Below are 16442 nucleotides of genomic sequence, written 5' to 3'. Positions count from 1 at the left end.
GTTTGATACGATCCACAGTCATTTGGACATACGGCCTACATACCTAACAACACACCAGCGCTGGAATTCATATACCACATTAATCACTTGTGTGGTAGGCAGAACTTTTTTGGACTTAACGGCAACATCCTGTTACTGGAAAAATACCCCTTGTGTTGCTACTGCAGAGTAGCAATGTTAAACGGCTAGCTTCACCTGTTTCTCAAATTCTTGAGATACCTTACCCTTCCAGGGTAATTTGAGGTACACTGGGCACTTTTCAATTCTAAAGGTGGCAGCCTTAGGCCCATTCCTGAGTTTGCATGATACACAACATGCATCAAAGCTATCCTGCAGGATAATGGCTACCCCGATCAAATCATTGCTCGTTGCCAACCAATCAGCACCCTTTTCTCATGCAGTATAAATTGTTGCCCCCTTTGAAACTTGGCATTCTTGCATCTATCCTGATGAGTGCAAGATGAAAAGCTTCGACAGCATGTCTCTTTTTTTCAGCAATTACCATATATTTCCTGAAATAATCTCTAAAAATGCTATTTTGAAGCCCGACAGTGTAGAAACTAAATTTTTGATTAAGCAAATGAATAACTCAATAAGTAAAGTTGTGTTGTCATCTTAGTTCTTTGATTTGTCATTTTCTTGACTTAATTTTTTAAGCTTTTTTCATGATTATGCTACCCAACTGGAAAAGGTTGAGATCCGCAAATGAAATGTTAAAGAGTCACATGCAGCTCCACATGCTGATTCCTGGCATAGAAAAAACTGTTTGCAGTATTAATTAACAAACACACACTTAACAAGATGATGTTACTCTGATTCAATTTTAATAGCGATATGGACCCGGTTATTAATATCTGTGTATAAACAATGGACAAAAGAAATGATTTCAATTCTAATCGTAATCAGTAATCCCTAGATTATTGTTTCTTGTTAATATGGTGTTAGTTGCAAAAAGTTTATTGCCATATTGACATAACAATGCCCTCACTCTCATATTCCACTAAAGTGTTGCACTAAGACCTCATTGTATCACTCCAGAGACTTCAGCTCATAATCTAGACTGATAGTTCAGTGCAGTACTGAGGGAGTGATAAATGGTCAACACCTAAAACAGTAATCCATTCATTTATTTCATTTCTGTTTATGAAAGCTTGATGTGCCAAATTGATTGTCATATTTCTTACATTACAACCGTGATTACACTTCAAAATTACTTTGTTGATTGTAAAGTGCTTTGGGGGGGTTTCTGAAGTTGTGAAAGGCACTATATAAATTGCTCCAATATTGTCCCTCTGAGCCAGGACTTTTGCTTGCTGACCCACTCGAGCAATGACCCTGCATTACATCACAGAGTCAGCTCATTTGTAGACCCATTGGCATTGAGTATACACAATGCCCACGTAACACTGGCGTACTGTGCTGGAGTGGGGTTTTCGAGGTGCAGTCATTAAGAACTGAAAATGGCTGAAGATTTAAACAGAAGATTGGGAGAGCAGCAGATAAGCAGTACATTTTTTGTAAGATGGTGCCAACTGTCAATTTGCTATGATAGATAGCTTATGAGAGATTTTGTGCCACTTATAAAGCATTATTGGAGAAACAGGCAGTGACACCAAACAAGGGAGCAGGGCATTGGAAGGGCGCAGAAAGGAAGGGTCCAAAATTTTAATGAAGTTGACCTTCAGGCACTCCTGGATGACATGCAGCAAAGGAGGGAAAGAGACTTTTGGCTGGCCATGAGAGGAAACTTCAGAAAAATGTTCGACTTGCCTTATGAAGGGACATGGCAATGCTACTGTATGTCACTTCTCACTCCAGGAACTACAAATCAAAGCCCGATAAAGTTCAATGATGATAAAAACAGGCAAGGACTCTTTTTTTGGCACACCATGTAAACTACCACACTGTTCATCCTCTAAAATGAATAGCTCAGGAACCACCTTTCACACTGCACTGTTGAGGGGTTCACTGGTTCTAAAGCTCTGAAATTCATGGATTTCCTAATGCTTGGTGTGAGTACAGGAGAGTGGGACATGCCCACTGAAGTCTGAGGAAGCCAATCCTGTCAGGTGTCCAGACTTCAGTTACTGCTGGTGGGGTTAAGGGAGAGATGCCCCCAGCCAGATATGCCAGGGTCAGCTGGGGGAAGGTGGGGGGGTTGGTGGAGGGGTGGAAAATTCTGGGGATGGAGTAAGGAGGCAATGTTGTCATTATTATCCACTACCCAAAACATGCATGTTAAAACGTGTATGTACGGCACAGACTCATTGAGTGCCAAGCTGCTGATATGTTAACCACATATGGGCGGCACAGTAGCGCAGTGGTTAGCATCGCAGCCTCACAGCTCCAGCGACCCGGGTTCAATTCTGGGTACTGCCTGTGTGGAGTTTGCAAGTTCTCCCTGTGTCTGCGTGGGTTTTCTCCGGGTGCTCTGGTTTCCTCCCACAAGCCAAAAGACTTGCAGGTTGGTAGGTAAATTGGCCATTATAAATTGCCCCTAGTATAGGTAGGTGGTAGGGAAATATAGGGACAGGTGGGGATGTGGTAGGAATATGGGGATTAGTGTAGGATTAGTATAAAATGGGTGGTTGATGGTCGGCACAGACTTGGTGGGCCGAAGGGCCTGTTTCAGTGCTGTATCTCTAAACTAAACCTAAACCCCACCCCAACACCCGCATGCCCGTTCTTGTCGGGTACTGGAGGTTAAAATCAGAGATACAGATTGTAGCCCTGGAGGCAGTAGGAGACAAGATAGCTAGAACTGCAATCCAGCTTTCAGACACTTGGGGCAGGGATAGGACATCTATTTCTCAGGGCTTCCAGGATCTAATAGCAGCAGTTCAACCAGCAGCTGCTCATCAGTTCACAAATAGATCCAAAGCCGAGTTGATTGTTGACATTTGGAGTCAACCTGCAGGAAGTCTGTCATTTATGATCATACGAATTAGGAGCAGAAGTAGGCCATTCAGCCCCTCGAGCCTGCTCCGCCATTCAATAAGATCATGGTTGATCTGTTTCTGACTCAAATTCCACAGTCCCATCGACCCCCTTTGATTCCCTGACCTAGCAAGAATCTAACTACCTCTGCCTTAAAAATATTCTATGACCCCAGACATTTCTCAGGACATTGATAAATTGTTTTTGCATCCACCTTGCAGCCATCGCTGAAGAGTCCTCCAAGTAAGGATCCTCCTTCTGATGTACTTCATGCCCTTTGCCTCTGAAGCAGCCGGTGCCATCTTGCCAGGAATCTCCATGTTCAAGCCTTTTTGGATTGAAAAATTGTACAGGGAATGCACACTGGGAAATATGCACACTGATAAATCAGCATTTTGTGTTGGGTGGTTGTTGCCATGATGCTTTTGTCAATTAAGAGCTTCAAGTGGTAAGATGCCTTGTGTATGACAACGCCTCCTACCATTGGGAAACCAGTAACATGATAAAACAGTATCATACTGCTGCCTTGCTGTCATTGCAAACCGGATAAATTCCCCAACTCTCCTAAAAGGTTTGTCAATTGCCTGATGAATTCAGACCTGAACAGCACCCTGCATGATACAAAGATCTCCTACAACTGCTTGAAATAAACCTGTGGCATAACAGTTGAGTGCAGTGGTAACTTTCACAGCCACAGGCAGAGTTGGCTGGGCAGATGATCTTGGCTGCAGGTCTTCATGCAGAACCCAGCACAGCTCTCCTGCAGCCTTTGCAAGCAGACCTCCACAGCTTCTTCTTTGAGGCTTATTTGTGGACTTATCTTCCTCAAATGCTGTGTCACTCTCCTTTCCTCCATCCTGTTCTGTTCCTCCTCTATTACAACAGAGAACAAAGGAATGCACACTGGCTGGATGGGGAGGGGGGGAAATAGTAAAGTGACCACACAGGCTCTCAGGTGTCAAAGGCAATAAGAAGAACAAAGGCCATTCATCCTCTGCAGCCTATTCTGCCAGTCAATTAGATCATGGCTGATGTGTATCTTAACTCCATCTATCAATCTTAATACTCTTGCCTAACAAAAATCTATCAATCTTAGTTTTGAAATTTTCAATTGACCTATCCTCAACAGCTTTTTGGGAGAGAGAGTTCCAGATTTTCACTACCCTTTTTGTGCAAAAGTGCTACCTGGCATCACCCCTGAACAGCCTCGCTTTAATTTTAAGGTTATGCCTCATGTTCTGGATTCCCGCAACAGAAAAAAATAGTTTTTCTTTATTCTATAAACTCCTTTATTTATCTTAAACATTTCAAATATATCACCCCTTAATCTTCTATATTCAAGGAAATAGAAGCCTGGTCTATAAAAACTGTCTTCATAATATAACTCTGTTAGACCTGGCATCATCTTTGCTGTACCTACTCCAAGGCCAATATATCTTTCCTGAGGTGCAGTGCTCAGAACTGAAATCAGTACTCCAGATGGGGTTGAACCAGACGTCTGTACAGCTGTGACGTAACTTCCAACCCCTTTGTCATGCCGCTCCTGATACAACATTTAAAAAGAGCTATAAAATCTCTTTTATCATAGAATCACATAGCACAGAAGATTGTCCATTGGACCATCCTGCCTGTGCTGCCTCTTTGAAAGAGATATCCAATTAGTCACACGCCCCTCTTGAAAGTTACTACTGAATCTGCTTCCACCATTCTTTCAGGCAGTACCTTTCAGATCAAACACCTCTGATTCTTTTTTTGGTCAAATAATCATCCTGCTTTTCCAGGCTGCCAGAAAGTAAAGTTCTTTCACCAGTATCAGCTGGTGCCAGCAACAGGTGCACCTCCTTGACTTCATTCTAAATGCTCTTATTGGGAATATAAGTAATGGGTGTTAGCCACTTCTATGCCTTATTTGCATTGATTACAATGAGCTTCAGGCTGCACCCAGTGTGCTCACCGCAGGAAGACTCTAGACCTGATTGGAAATGGCAGCCTGCCTTAACGGGGTCTGAACATGCATAAATGGGATCTGCTCTAGATCACAGGACTCAAAAAAAAATCACCAGGCCAACACCAATGCTAATAATGGCATTTAAATTCAGGACCTTAATTTTCTTTATCGTGCTTAGAAAACAGCAAAACTTGTCAAAATAGCTGACAACTAAAAGGAAGCCTTGAACAAAAGCCTATGCCATGTGAAAGCAGATGCTTTACAGTTCAGTAAGGGTGTAGCAATTTATTGTGTTCTGGAATAGGATTTGACCCATTGCTTTTAATCTCAGGTGTGACAGTGATACTAAATGAACAAACCTGCAAGTGTATTGGATACTTTTACCAGTTGATCCTGTAATTAAACCTAAAGGTGAAAAAATATTTACCATCCAGTTATATTGTTTACAATTTATCTTAGATTTTTTTTAATTTTTAAATAATTATGAAAATCACACATTCTAATAGCCTTGGTCAAATTGTATGGCCATTATATAGCCTTACTTCCAACATATGTGTTCTTTAAATATATTGGCAGTTCTTTTCAGAATGATTGAGGATTGGAAGCAAGTTTTTAGCGAACTGCTTTTTGAGGAAATTTTTGCTAGAATTTTCCTTTAAATGCCTTGACATTTTTACATTTTTTTGTGCTAAATAGACATGAGTTCTGAGGTCATTGCTGATAGCGTCACCATCTCCTGATGTGATAATTCGTTGCAGTGAAATTAAAAATGATATTTCACAACGGTAAATTATCATTTAAGCATCAGTACCACATGCTGTGCTCCAGAACTTTAAACCTAATCTAAAGGTTCCTGTTATCTGCAGTCACAGACATTTAAAATATCACATCAAAGGCAATGTTTATCTATGTTCATGATTTTTTCATTGAGAATGGGCTGTAAAAATCCCTCTTTTTAAGGATTTTTCTTCCTTTTACATGTTCCGTCCCAATGTACCATTCACTGCCTTGAAGGTGATGAGCAAACAAGCCATTTCTTTGCACAGAATTGTTGGATTATGGGATGCTCTTCAACAAACCATTGTTGAATCAGAATCCATAAATTCTCTGAAAAGATACCAGGTGGTTACTTGAAAATTAAAAATATTAAAGAGTATGGAGAGTAAGTGGGAGAGTGGGATTACACATGTAGTCATACTAGAGAAACGGGCGGCACAGTGGCGCAGTGGTTAGCACCGCAGCCTCACAGCTCCAGCAACCTGGGTTCAATTCTGGGTGCTGCCTGTGTGGAGTTTGCAAGTTCTCCCTGTGTCTGCGTGGGTTTCCTCCGGGTGCTCCGGTTTCTTCCCACAAGCCAAAAGACTTGCAGGTTGATAGGTAAATTGGCCATTATAAATTGCCCCTAGTATAGGTAGGTGGTAGGGAAATATATAGGGACAGGTGGGGATGTGGTAGGAATATGGGATTAGTGTAGGATTAGTATAAATGGGTGGTTGATGGTCGGCACAGACTCGGTGGGCCGAAGGGCCTGTTTCAGTGCTGTATCTCTAAACTAAACTAAACACTGGAATGGTCTTTATGGGCAAAATGGCCTGGCCCTGACATGGTAACTTCCTATAATTCTACTAGTGATGTTTTCCAATCACCAGCTAGAAAGCATGTAAGAGCTGCTCGTGTGACTGTCCCTTTGATTTTACCCCCTCTCTGTGAAGAAAGCTTTCACTTACAGGTATGGCTAAAATTAAGAAAACTCTTTTAGCAAACATGCTTCCTACTGCTCTGTAGCATATTAGGGCTCTATCATCTTCCATCCTCATGCCTCTCTCTATTTTCTAAATTTAACTTGTTTTACAACTTATCTTCCTCCTCTACTACATGTTGTAGGTGATGACATGCTCAGTAAAAACACATCATATTCCTCACTTTTAAGATAATTTTTTAATTGACTTTTCCTTTAAAAAAGTGGACAATGTGCTGTAAAAATTGCCACCGAAGGTCAGATGACCTGGCCTGTGTATTCAAAAACTGCCTTACTGTCTTGAAAGGACAACAGGACACATTCCAGACTAATAGGTGTTAACCATCAAGAGACATTCCTGAATTGAATGAGTTCTTCTGAGCCAAAGCAGGTGTGAAGTAACCACATCATAACAGAATGGTAAACATCCAGACATCAGTAGATAATCATGGATTCCACATCCTGGTCCATTTTGTGGTCAAACCAGGGGAGAAGGCCATGTGTCAACTAACAGAAATGCTAATGTGATGGATTTTGACCTTCAAAGGCAGCCCTTTGGAGAGAGGGGTGAGATCACAACAACATCACAGAAAGTAGTCCAGCAAAAGGCTGTGGAAAGGGATACAGCCAAAACAAGGAAGAATCCTTGCTGCTAATTCTACACTACTGCAGCAGAGAACTGAAAGTGACAACCACCTCCAGTCTGATGTCTTACCACCAGACATCTACATCATCTCAACAAGTTCAAGACTACAAACAACCAGGCCTGCACCCTTAAAAGAGGCAGTCCTCCTTAGCAGATTCAACAGGTTTACCATGAACCACAAACACCTACCGCACTTTAAACCACTTACCCTTTTCCTCTCTATCTATCTATTCTTGTGTGTGTGTTTTATATTCATTTTGTGGGATGTGGGCGTCACTGACTAGGTCAGCATTTACTGCCCATCCCTAATTGCCCTTGAACTGAGTGGCTTGCTAGGCCATTTTGGAGGGCATTTACGAGGGTATTGCTGTGGGTCTGGAGTCACATGTAGGCCAGGCCAACTAAGGACAGCAGATTTCCTTCCCTAAAGGACGTTAGTGAACCAGATCAATCTAACCATCTCCCCTTGACATTCAATGGCATTACCATCACTGAATCCCCCACTATCAACATCCCAGGTTTTCCATTGACCAGAAACTGAACTACCGTGGTTACAAGAGCAGGTCAGAGGCTAGAAATCCTGCGGCGAGTAACTCACCTCCTGACTCCCCAAAGCCTGTCCGCCAAGGCACAAGTCAGAAGTGTGATGGAATATTCTCCACCTGCCTGGATGAATGCAGGTCCGACAACACTCAAGAAGCTCGACCTCATCCAGGACAAAGCAGCCCGCTTGATTGGTACCCCATCTACAAACATTCACTCCCTCCACCACCAACGCATAGTGGCAGCAGTGTGTATCATCTACAAGATGCACTGCAGCAATGCACCAAGGCTCCTTAGACAACACCTTCCAAACCCGCGACCTCTACCAACTAGAAGGACAGGGGCAGCAAATGCATGGGAATACCACCACCTGCAAGTTCCCCTCCAAGCCACACACCATCCTGACTTGGAGCTATATCGCCGTTCCTTCACTGTCGCTGTGTCAAAATCCTGGAACTCCCTTCCTAACAGCACTGTGGGTATATCTACCTCCCATGGACTGCAGCAGTTCAAGAAGGCAGCTCATGACCACTTTCCCAAGGGCAGTTAGGGATGGGCAATAAATGCTGGCCTAGCCAGCGATGCCCACATCCCAATGAATGAATAAAAAAAAATTAGACTAGCTTTTTAATTCCAGATTTATTAATTGAATTAAAATTTCACCAGTTGCAATGGTGGGATTTGAAGCATGTCTCCAGAGCATTAGCCTGGGCTCTGGATTAGTAGTCCATGACATTACCACTATACCATCACTTCCCCATGTATGTGTGAATGTGTGTGTGAGTGAATATGTGTGTCAGTGAGGTTGTGACCATTTTGTGAATCGTATAAAAATAAATAGTTATTTTTTGTTTAACCTACGAGAAAACCTGTCATTTGTCTGTTTATTTGATCATTTTAAACAAAACTCGGTTGTAGTCATTTGGGAGGTGAACAGTGGGAACCTCCCACACCTCTTATCACCTGTCTATAACATTGGCCATTGTAAAATGTAAATAAATAAATTATGGCCTTTTTCTTTGGTGAATCAGACCATGATGAAAGTCTGGCGTTCACCACAACTGTCAGTGGTTGGGGGCGTATGCCTGATTTGACCATGCGCTGATTCCCTCTGAAGGCTCTGGATGCAGGGTTTCATTATATGCCTTCAGCTGCTCCCATGCACCACCCTCCCCTTATGAAAATGGGAATGGTCAGGGTAGGCCATCCTCAACAGGTCATAGAGTAATCCCCCATTTAATGTCGGGACTCAGTTTAATCACAAACTAGCTGAGTTTCTGGCTATATTGGTGGACTCCCACTGATGTTAAAGTGGGAGACACTAGAACAACAATGGATTTTGGGACCATTGATTCTTGCTGAGCCACAGTGTCATTGGCTCCTTGGTGCAGTCCAGTACTTCACCTAAGTGACGGTCTGTGTGTGTCAGAAGATTTTTAAACATGCCTGATCTGGTTCTTAGCCAACGTTCATACACAAGTATTTTCCAGTAAAAGACAGTGAACAGTTATTAGAAAAAGAAACCCTGGCTGATTTTCTCCTCCCTAACCCAAGGTGAGATACCAACTGTAATGCTTGTACTGCCGCTGCAGCTGTAATCAACTAACTCACAAAAACCCACAAATTAAACTTTGGAATTCCTGGTCTGTATGACAGACATCCACTGCATAAGCTCATTGAGCCATGGAATCCTAGGGTGCTACAGCACAAAGGAGGCCATTCAGTCCCTCGTAATTGTGTTTGTTTCCTGAAAAAGCTATCAATTTCATCCCATTCCTTTGTCAATGGGAAATTCCCATGGTAAGTGTAGTATAAGGGTTGGAAAGGGTTAATGGTTGAGACAGTATGAGGAATACCTCCCACTAAGATAATGTAAGTGATCACGTGAGAGATACTGGAGAGAGATGCAGTGTGGCTTCAGAGAAGTCATACAGACTTGTGTAAAGCTGGAAATAGTGAGAATAGAAAAAAGAGTTAATGTTCAAATTACTGAAGATTCAGTAATCTCTCTTAGCTAGAATAACCAACTATACTAAGGTGGCAGCAGACTAACCAAACATACAAATATGGTAAACAATGGTGGTTCTTACCATGCAACAACCAGAAGAATTTGAAGAAATACTTAGAAGAAGGGTGACCTGTAAAAAGCACCAAAACTGCAGAACTCGAGACGAGGCTGTGAAAAAAGCTCCAGAACTGCTCCTTGGAGGAAGGAGGCATGGAGAGTCAGGAAATCAGCTTGTAGAGGCATTCATGCTGCACCACAGAGGCAGGTAGTCTGTGAAAAAATTCCGGTCCAGCGATCGCAGGCTTCGAGCCAGAGAACCAAGCACTAATCAGGGATCTGGTGAGCAATCCTTAAAGAGGGTAAAAAATGTTGTTCCTAAAGGCACTAGGCAGACAGTACGGGGAAAACTAAAGTCCTTAGCGAAGAAAAAAGAGGCTGAAAATACTCAATACTCTAAGTGAAGGAGTAAAAAGTGTATAGCAGAAATGCTACAAAACTGCAGTTAAAGAAAGAAAGAAAGAAATACAGAGTCCAGTGGCAAGATTTCACAGGCAGAAATGGTGGCCATAGTGGGAGTCAGTGAGAGATTGTAAAGTGTGGGAAACTTCCCATACTGAAGGGAAAATTTCAAAAAGAAAGTAAACCAAATAGAAAGACATGGATCTTAAATTCACACTACCAAAGAAGTTTGGACATATGGAAGGACCAAATCAAAGTCAAAATTGGTCACTCTGGCAGAAAAGATTTTTGAGATACAGAATTGCTTCAAAATTAGACAGCCAGTCTGAAGCAGAGCAAGTTAACACATTGCTGTATTCTATTGGAGCAATAGCAGGCAATGTTATTGCAAGACAAGGCATTAATGAGACGTCAGACAAATTTGATAAAGTTTTAAAGTCTTTGATAGCTACTTCAACTTGAAAAGCAATAAGATTATGGAAAGGGCAACATTTAATAGAAGGGTCCAGAAACCAAGTGAAACAGTTAATGCTTTTATTAATGACCTTTACAAACTAGTGGAAGAATGTGAATATGGAGACCTAAAAGCCGAATTAATAAGAGACCGCATTGTAGTAGGTATTGCTGATGAATCCCTATCAGATTTATTGCAGTCTATGGAAGACCTCGCTCTGGACAAAGCAATTCAGCTGGTGAGACCAGCAGAGGTCCAGAAGAAGAACAGAGCAATCTTAAGAGGTGAAGAAAGACCTTGGTTCAGGAAACCTCTAGTGACCGTAGAGTTTCTTAATCACAGGGCTGTAAAAGAAGCACCAAAAAAGAAGGTACACTGGAGGGGTGAGTGCAAGACACCCTGAAACCCTACCAGCGCTGTGGCGCCAAAAAAACCCACAAGTGTGAACAGTGTCCTGCAAACAAAGCACTGTAAGAAAGTAGGTCATTTTGGGAAGATGTGCCAAAGAAAAATCTCTAGAACTATAGAAAATTACGGCACAGAAGGAGGCCATTCAGCCTGTCATGTCCATGCCAACTGGAGAAAAAAACTAGCTGCCCAATCTAATCCCACCTTCTAGCACCTGGTCCAGCACTTCAGGTGCATGTCCAGGTACCTTTTAAAAGAATTGAGGGTTTCTGCCTCCACCACCATTCCTGGCAGTGAATTCCAGACACCCACCACCCTCTGGATGGAAAAGTTTTTCCTCATGTTGCCTCAAATCCTTTTAACAATCACCTAAATCTGTTTCCCCTGGTAATTGACCTCTTTGCTAGGGGAAACAGGTCCTTCCTGTCTACTCTATCTAGGCCCCTCATAATTTTGTACACTTCAATTAAGTCACCTCTCAGCCTCCTCTGTTCTAAGGAAAACAACCCTAGCCTATCCAATCTTTCCTCATTGCTGCAACTTTCAAGCCCTGGCAACATTCTTGTAAATCTCCTCTGCACTCTCTCCAGAGCAATTATGTCCTTTCTGTAATGTGGTGACCAGAACTGTACACAATACTCCAACTGTGGCCTAACCAGCATTTTATACAGTTCCAGCATTACATCCCTGCTTTTGAATTCTATACCTTGGCCAATAAAGGAAAGCATTCCATACTCCTTCTTCACCAGTCTATCTACCTGACCTGCCATCTTCACCGGCCTGTGGACATGCACTCTTCTACCCCCTCGATATCCTTCCGTTTATTGTGTATTCCCTCACTTTACTCGCCCTCCCCAAATGCATTACCTCACACTTCACCGGATTGAACTCCATTTGCCACTTTTCTTCCCACTCAATCAAAGCATTGATATCAATCTGGAGTCTATGGCTATCCTCTTCACTATTAACTACATGGCCAATTTTTGTGTCATCTGCAAATTTCCCAATCATGCTTCCCACATTTAAGTCCAAATCATTAATATATACCTCAAACAGCAAGGGACCCAACACTGAGCCCTGCAGAACTCCACTGGAAACAGCTTTCCATTCGCAGAAACATCCATCGACTGCTACCTTTTGTTTCCTGTCCCTAAGCCAATTCTGGATTCAACCTGCCACATTCCCTTGTATCCCATAGGCTTTCATTTTACTGACCAGTCTGCCACGTGGGACCTTGTCAAATGTCTTACTTAAATCCATGTAGACCACATCCACTGTCCTACCCTCATTAATCCTCCTTGTTACTTCCTCAAAAAAATCAATTAAGTTAGTAAGACATGACCTTCCCTTAACAAATCCATGTTGACTATCCCTGATTAATTCATGCCTTCCAAGTGGCAGTTTATCCTGTCCCTCAGAATTGATTCTAACAATTTACCCACCACCGAGGTCAGACTGACCAGCCTATAATTATTTGGCCTATCCCTCGCACCCTTTTTAAACAATGGTACAACGTTTGCAGACCTCCAATTGTCTGCTACCTTGCCTGCATCTAGTGAGGATTTAAAGATGATCCTTAGCGCATCCACTATTTTCTCCCTGGCTTCCTTTAAAATCCTGGGATGCAATCCATCCGGCTCTAGGGATTTATCCACTTTCAAGGATGCCAGACTCTCTAGTACTTCCTCTGCTCGCACAAGTTTGAAAGAAAAAGTCTTCAAGCATAGAGTTGTTAGTGAAGTTGAACAATCTCCATCAGGAGAGAACTCAGAAAATTTCCTTGGTGAGATCAATGATCCTAATCAGGCATTTTGGTTTGCAGATATATATGTCAACGGACATATTACCAATTTTAAACTAGATACTGGAGCAAGTGTAATAATTTTATCAGACAACGAGCCATGATTATCAACACATTACCTGCAGCAACAGAAACTCAGTTACATGGCCCAGGAGGGATTGAATTGAAATTCAAGGGAAAGCTACAGGCAACATTCTACTACAAAAGAAAGCAGATATTGGAAACACTCTATGTTCTACGGAATCAGGAATTCTCTCTCTTAAGTAGAAAAGCTTGTATGGACTTTTGTCTTTTCAGAAAAGTAGAAGAAATTAAGCAACACGTATCCAGGAGTCACTTCCAAAAAAGACTTTCCAAAATTATTTACTGGTCTAGGACGACTGAAAACTGAATACAACATTACTTTCAGAAGAGACGCTAAACCTATATGTCTTTTCACGCCTATGAAGATACCACATCCACTAATGAAGCAAGTCCAACCTAAGCTAAAAGAGATGACCAGGACGGGAGTCATTTCTCCTGTTACTGAACTGACAGAGTGGTGTTTGGGAATGGTTCCAGTTCCCAAATCTAATGGTGATCTTCGCATTTGTGTAGACTTAACTCAACTTAATATGGCTGTGACAAGAGTTCATCCAATGTCCTCAGTGGTTGAAAGCTTGGCAAAGTTATCCAAAAGAACCATGTTCACAAAGCAGGACGCGAATAGTGGCTTGTGGCAAGTTCCATTGAATAAGAAGTCAAGGTAATTGATAAGCTTCATTACTCCAGAAGATTTTGTTTCAATCGTTTACCATTTGGTATAACATCCGCACCGGAAATATTCCGAAGAACTATGTTGAACATTCTACAAAGCCTTAAAGGAGTAATATGCCATATGGACGACATCTTAGTCCATGGTGAATCCATTGAAGAACATGACCAGAGGTTTAGAGTGGTTTTGAATCATCTACAAGAAGAAGACCTGACACTTAATGAGAAGCGTGAATTCTCGAAAATGTCTATTTGTTTCTAAGGTTACATTGTCAGTAGCAATGGCATAATGGCAGACCTGCAGAAGACGAGGGTCATTAGTGAATTCCCACTTCCTACTTCTGTCCAAAATCTTCAACGATTCCTTGGAATGGTTAATCAGTTGGCAACATCTTTACCCAATTTAGCACAAGTTATTGAACCCTTATGACAAGTATTAAGGAAAACTCAAGTATGGTGTTGGGATGCATATCAGGAGCAAGCATTTCATAGGATCCAGGATATGCTGATTTCGCCAGATACCTTAGTGCATTATAACTCCTCGCTACCAACCACCATTGCAGCAGATGCCTCATCTACAGGGATAGGGGCAGTCCATTTTCAAGAACGGCCAGATGGATGTCGAAGACCAGTTTATTAGGCATCACAAGCATTGTCTGAGACTGAGACGAGGTATGCTGTCACAGAGAAAGAAGCTCTCGCAGTCACATGGGCTTGTGAGAAGTTCTCAGATTATATTATCGGCTTAAAGGTTGTCATAGAGACAGACCATAGGCCCCTAGTTTCCTTACTTGATGAAAAGGAACTCGCTTGGATGCCTCTGAGAATCCAGAGATTCCGTTTGAGGCTAATGAGGTTCACATACAAAACGGTATACGTGCAGGGCAAGCAACGAACGACAGCAGATGCATTGTCCAGAGCTACTATTGACCATCCTACACAACAGGATGTTAACTTTATTAATGAAATGAAGTCAAATTCTAAGTTCACTGCCTCACAAAGGCTGGCAAGTTCAAAGAAGCTCCAAGAAACTCATCATGCTCAGAGGCAGGATGAAGAATGTGTCAGAATATGCCAATATTGCAAGCAAGGTGAGCCGCAGCAGCGTCCCAGTGGTAAGAGGATGAAAATCTTCTTCGAACACAGAAGACACTTTATGATTGTGGACGATTTGCTGGTATATGACGAGAGGCTGGTGATTCCAGACTCACTCCGAGTAGACATCTTGGAAAAAATATACCAGGGCCACGTGGGTAAAACGAAATGCAGAGCACTGGTTCAGTCGTCCATGTGGTGGCTGCGAATATCGAGAGATATAGAAGAAATGATCTCTAATTGTCAGGCATGCGCAATACGCAAACTAAATCAGAGGAAACCCCTTATCTCAACCCAATTTCCAACCAGACCATGGGAATGTCTGGGGATGGATCGATCCATGTTTAATGGAAAATCCTACCTGATTGTCATCGACTATTTTTCAAGGTGGATTGAGGTCAGACATTTGTACACAACAACAACTGAGACAGTCGTTTGAGTGTTACAGGAAATTTTTGCAACACGTGTTATACCTGACCAGATAGTTTCCGATAATGGAACACACTTCGTGGAAAACTGGATTTGTTCATCTCACAAGTTCCTCTAGATAGCCACAATCTAATGGTGAAGCTGAGAGAGTAATCAGAACTATCGAAGCACTGTTAGAGAAAAATGAAGATTTTCAAACAACACTCCGAAACTACAGATCTACTCCATTGCTGTGTGGATTAGCACCATCAGAATTGTTGATGGGAAGGAAGCTTAGAACACAACTTCCATGCTACCCAAAAAATTACTTCCAGGCCTACAAGTGCAGGATTATCAGAGCGTTCAAGACAGAGAAAAGTCTTACCGAAAACAACAAGCCTATAATTATAATAAGAAATATCATACCAGGAAACTACCTAAATTGACTGAAGGAGAAAAGGTATGGGTACGAGACTAAGGCAAAGAAGGAGTAATCGTACAAAGAAATGAGAATCAGCAGAGATCTTATTTAATACATACTTCAGAAGGTACTAGAAAGAAAAGGAGGAATATTATTCCTATTCATCAAAGACATCAATCAGTCGTACATTTGGAAGAACCAGATGTTGAACCTGAAATTCAGAAAGCACCGGAGACTACAAACCTTAATGAAGGCCGTTTAAGTCAAGAAGCAAGAGTTCAGAGAAAGACCATTAACATTCCATGTCTGACAACAACATGATCAGGGAGAGTTGTGAAGCCTCCTGACAGATTGAATCTGTGATGTCAGAGAGTTGGGGGGAGATGAGGTAGAATGTAAAAATAAAAAATGAATGCATAAGTATATACATGGATAAAGACTTGGGGGGTGATGTAGTATAAGGTTTGAAAGGGTTAATGTTTGAGACAATGTGAGGAATACTTCCCATGATGATGTAAGAGATCACAGGGGAAAGCAGCAACAGCCCAATTAGTTGCACCATGGTTGGCTCTGCTGCACAGGGGAGGAGTAAAAAATGTGGGAATGCAATAGTTATAGGGGGTTCAATTGTAAGGGGAATAGATAGGCGTTTCTGTGGCCGCAAAAGAGACTCCAGGATGGTATGTTGCCTCCCTGGTGCGAGGGTCAAGGATGTCTCAGAGCGGTTACAGGACATTCTGAAGGGCGAGGGTGACCAGCCAGTGATCGTGGGACACATTGGTACAAAGGACATAGATCAAAAAAAGGATGAGGTCCTAAAAGC

This window comes from Heterodontus francisci, chromosome 30 (assembly GCF_036365525.1).
Source record: "Heterodontus francisci isolate sHetFra1 chromosome 30, sHetFra1.hap1, whole genome shotgun sequence".
NCBI lineage: Eukaryota > Metazoa > Chordata > Chondrichthyes > Heterodontiformes > Heterodontidae > Heterodontus > Heterodontus francisci.
The sequence above is the reverse complement of the archived record's forward strand: the minus strand, read 5'-3'. Positions refer to the sequence as shown.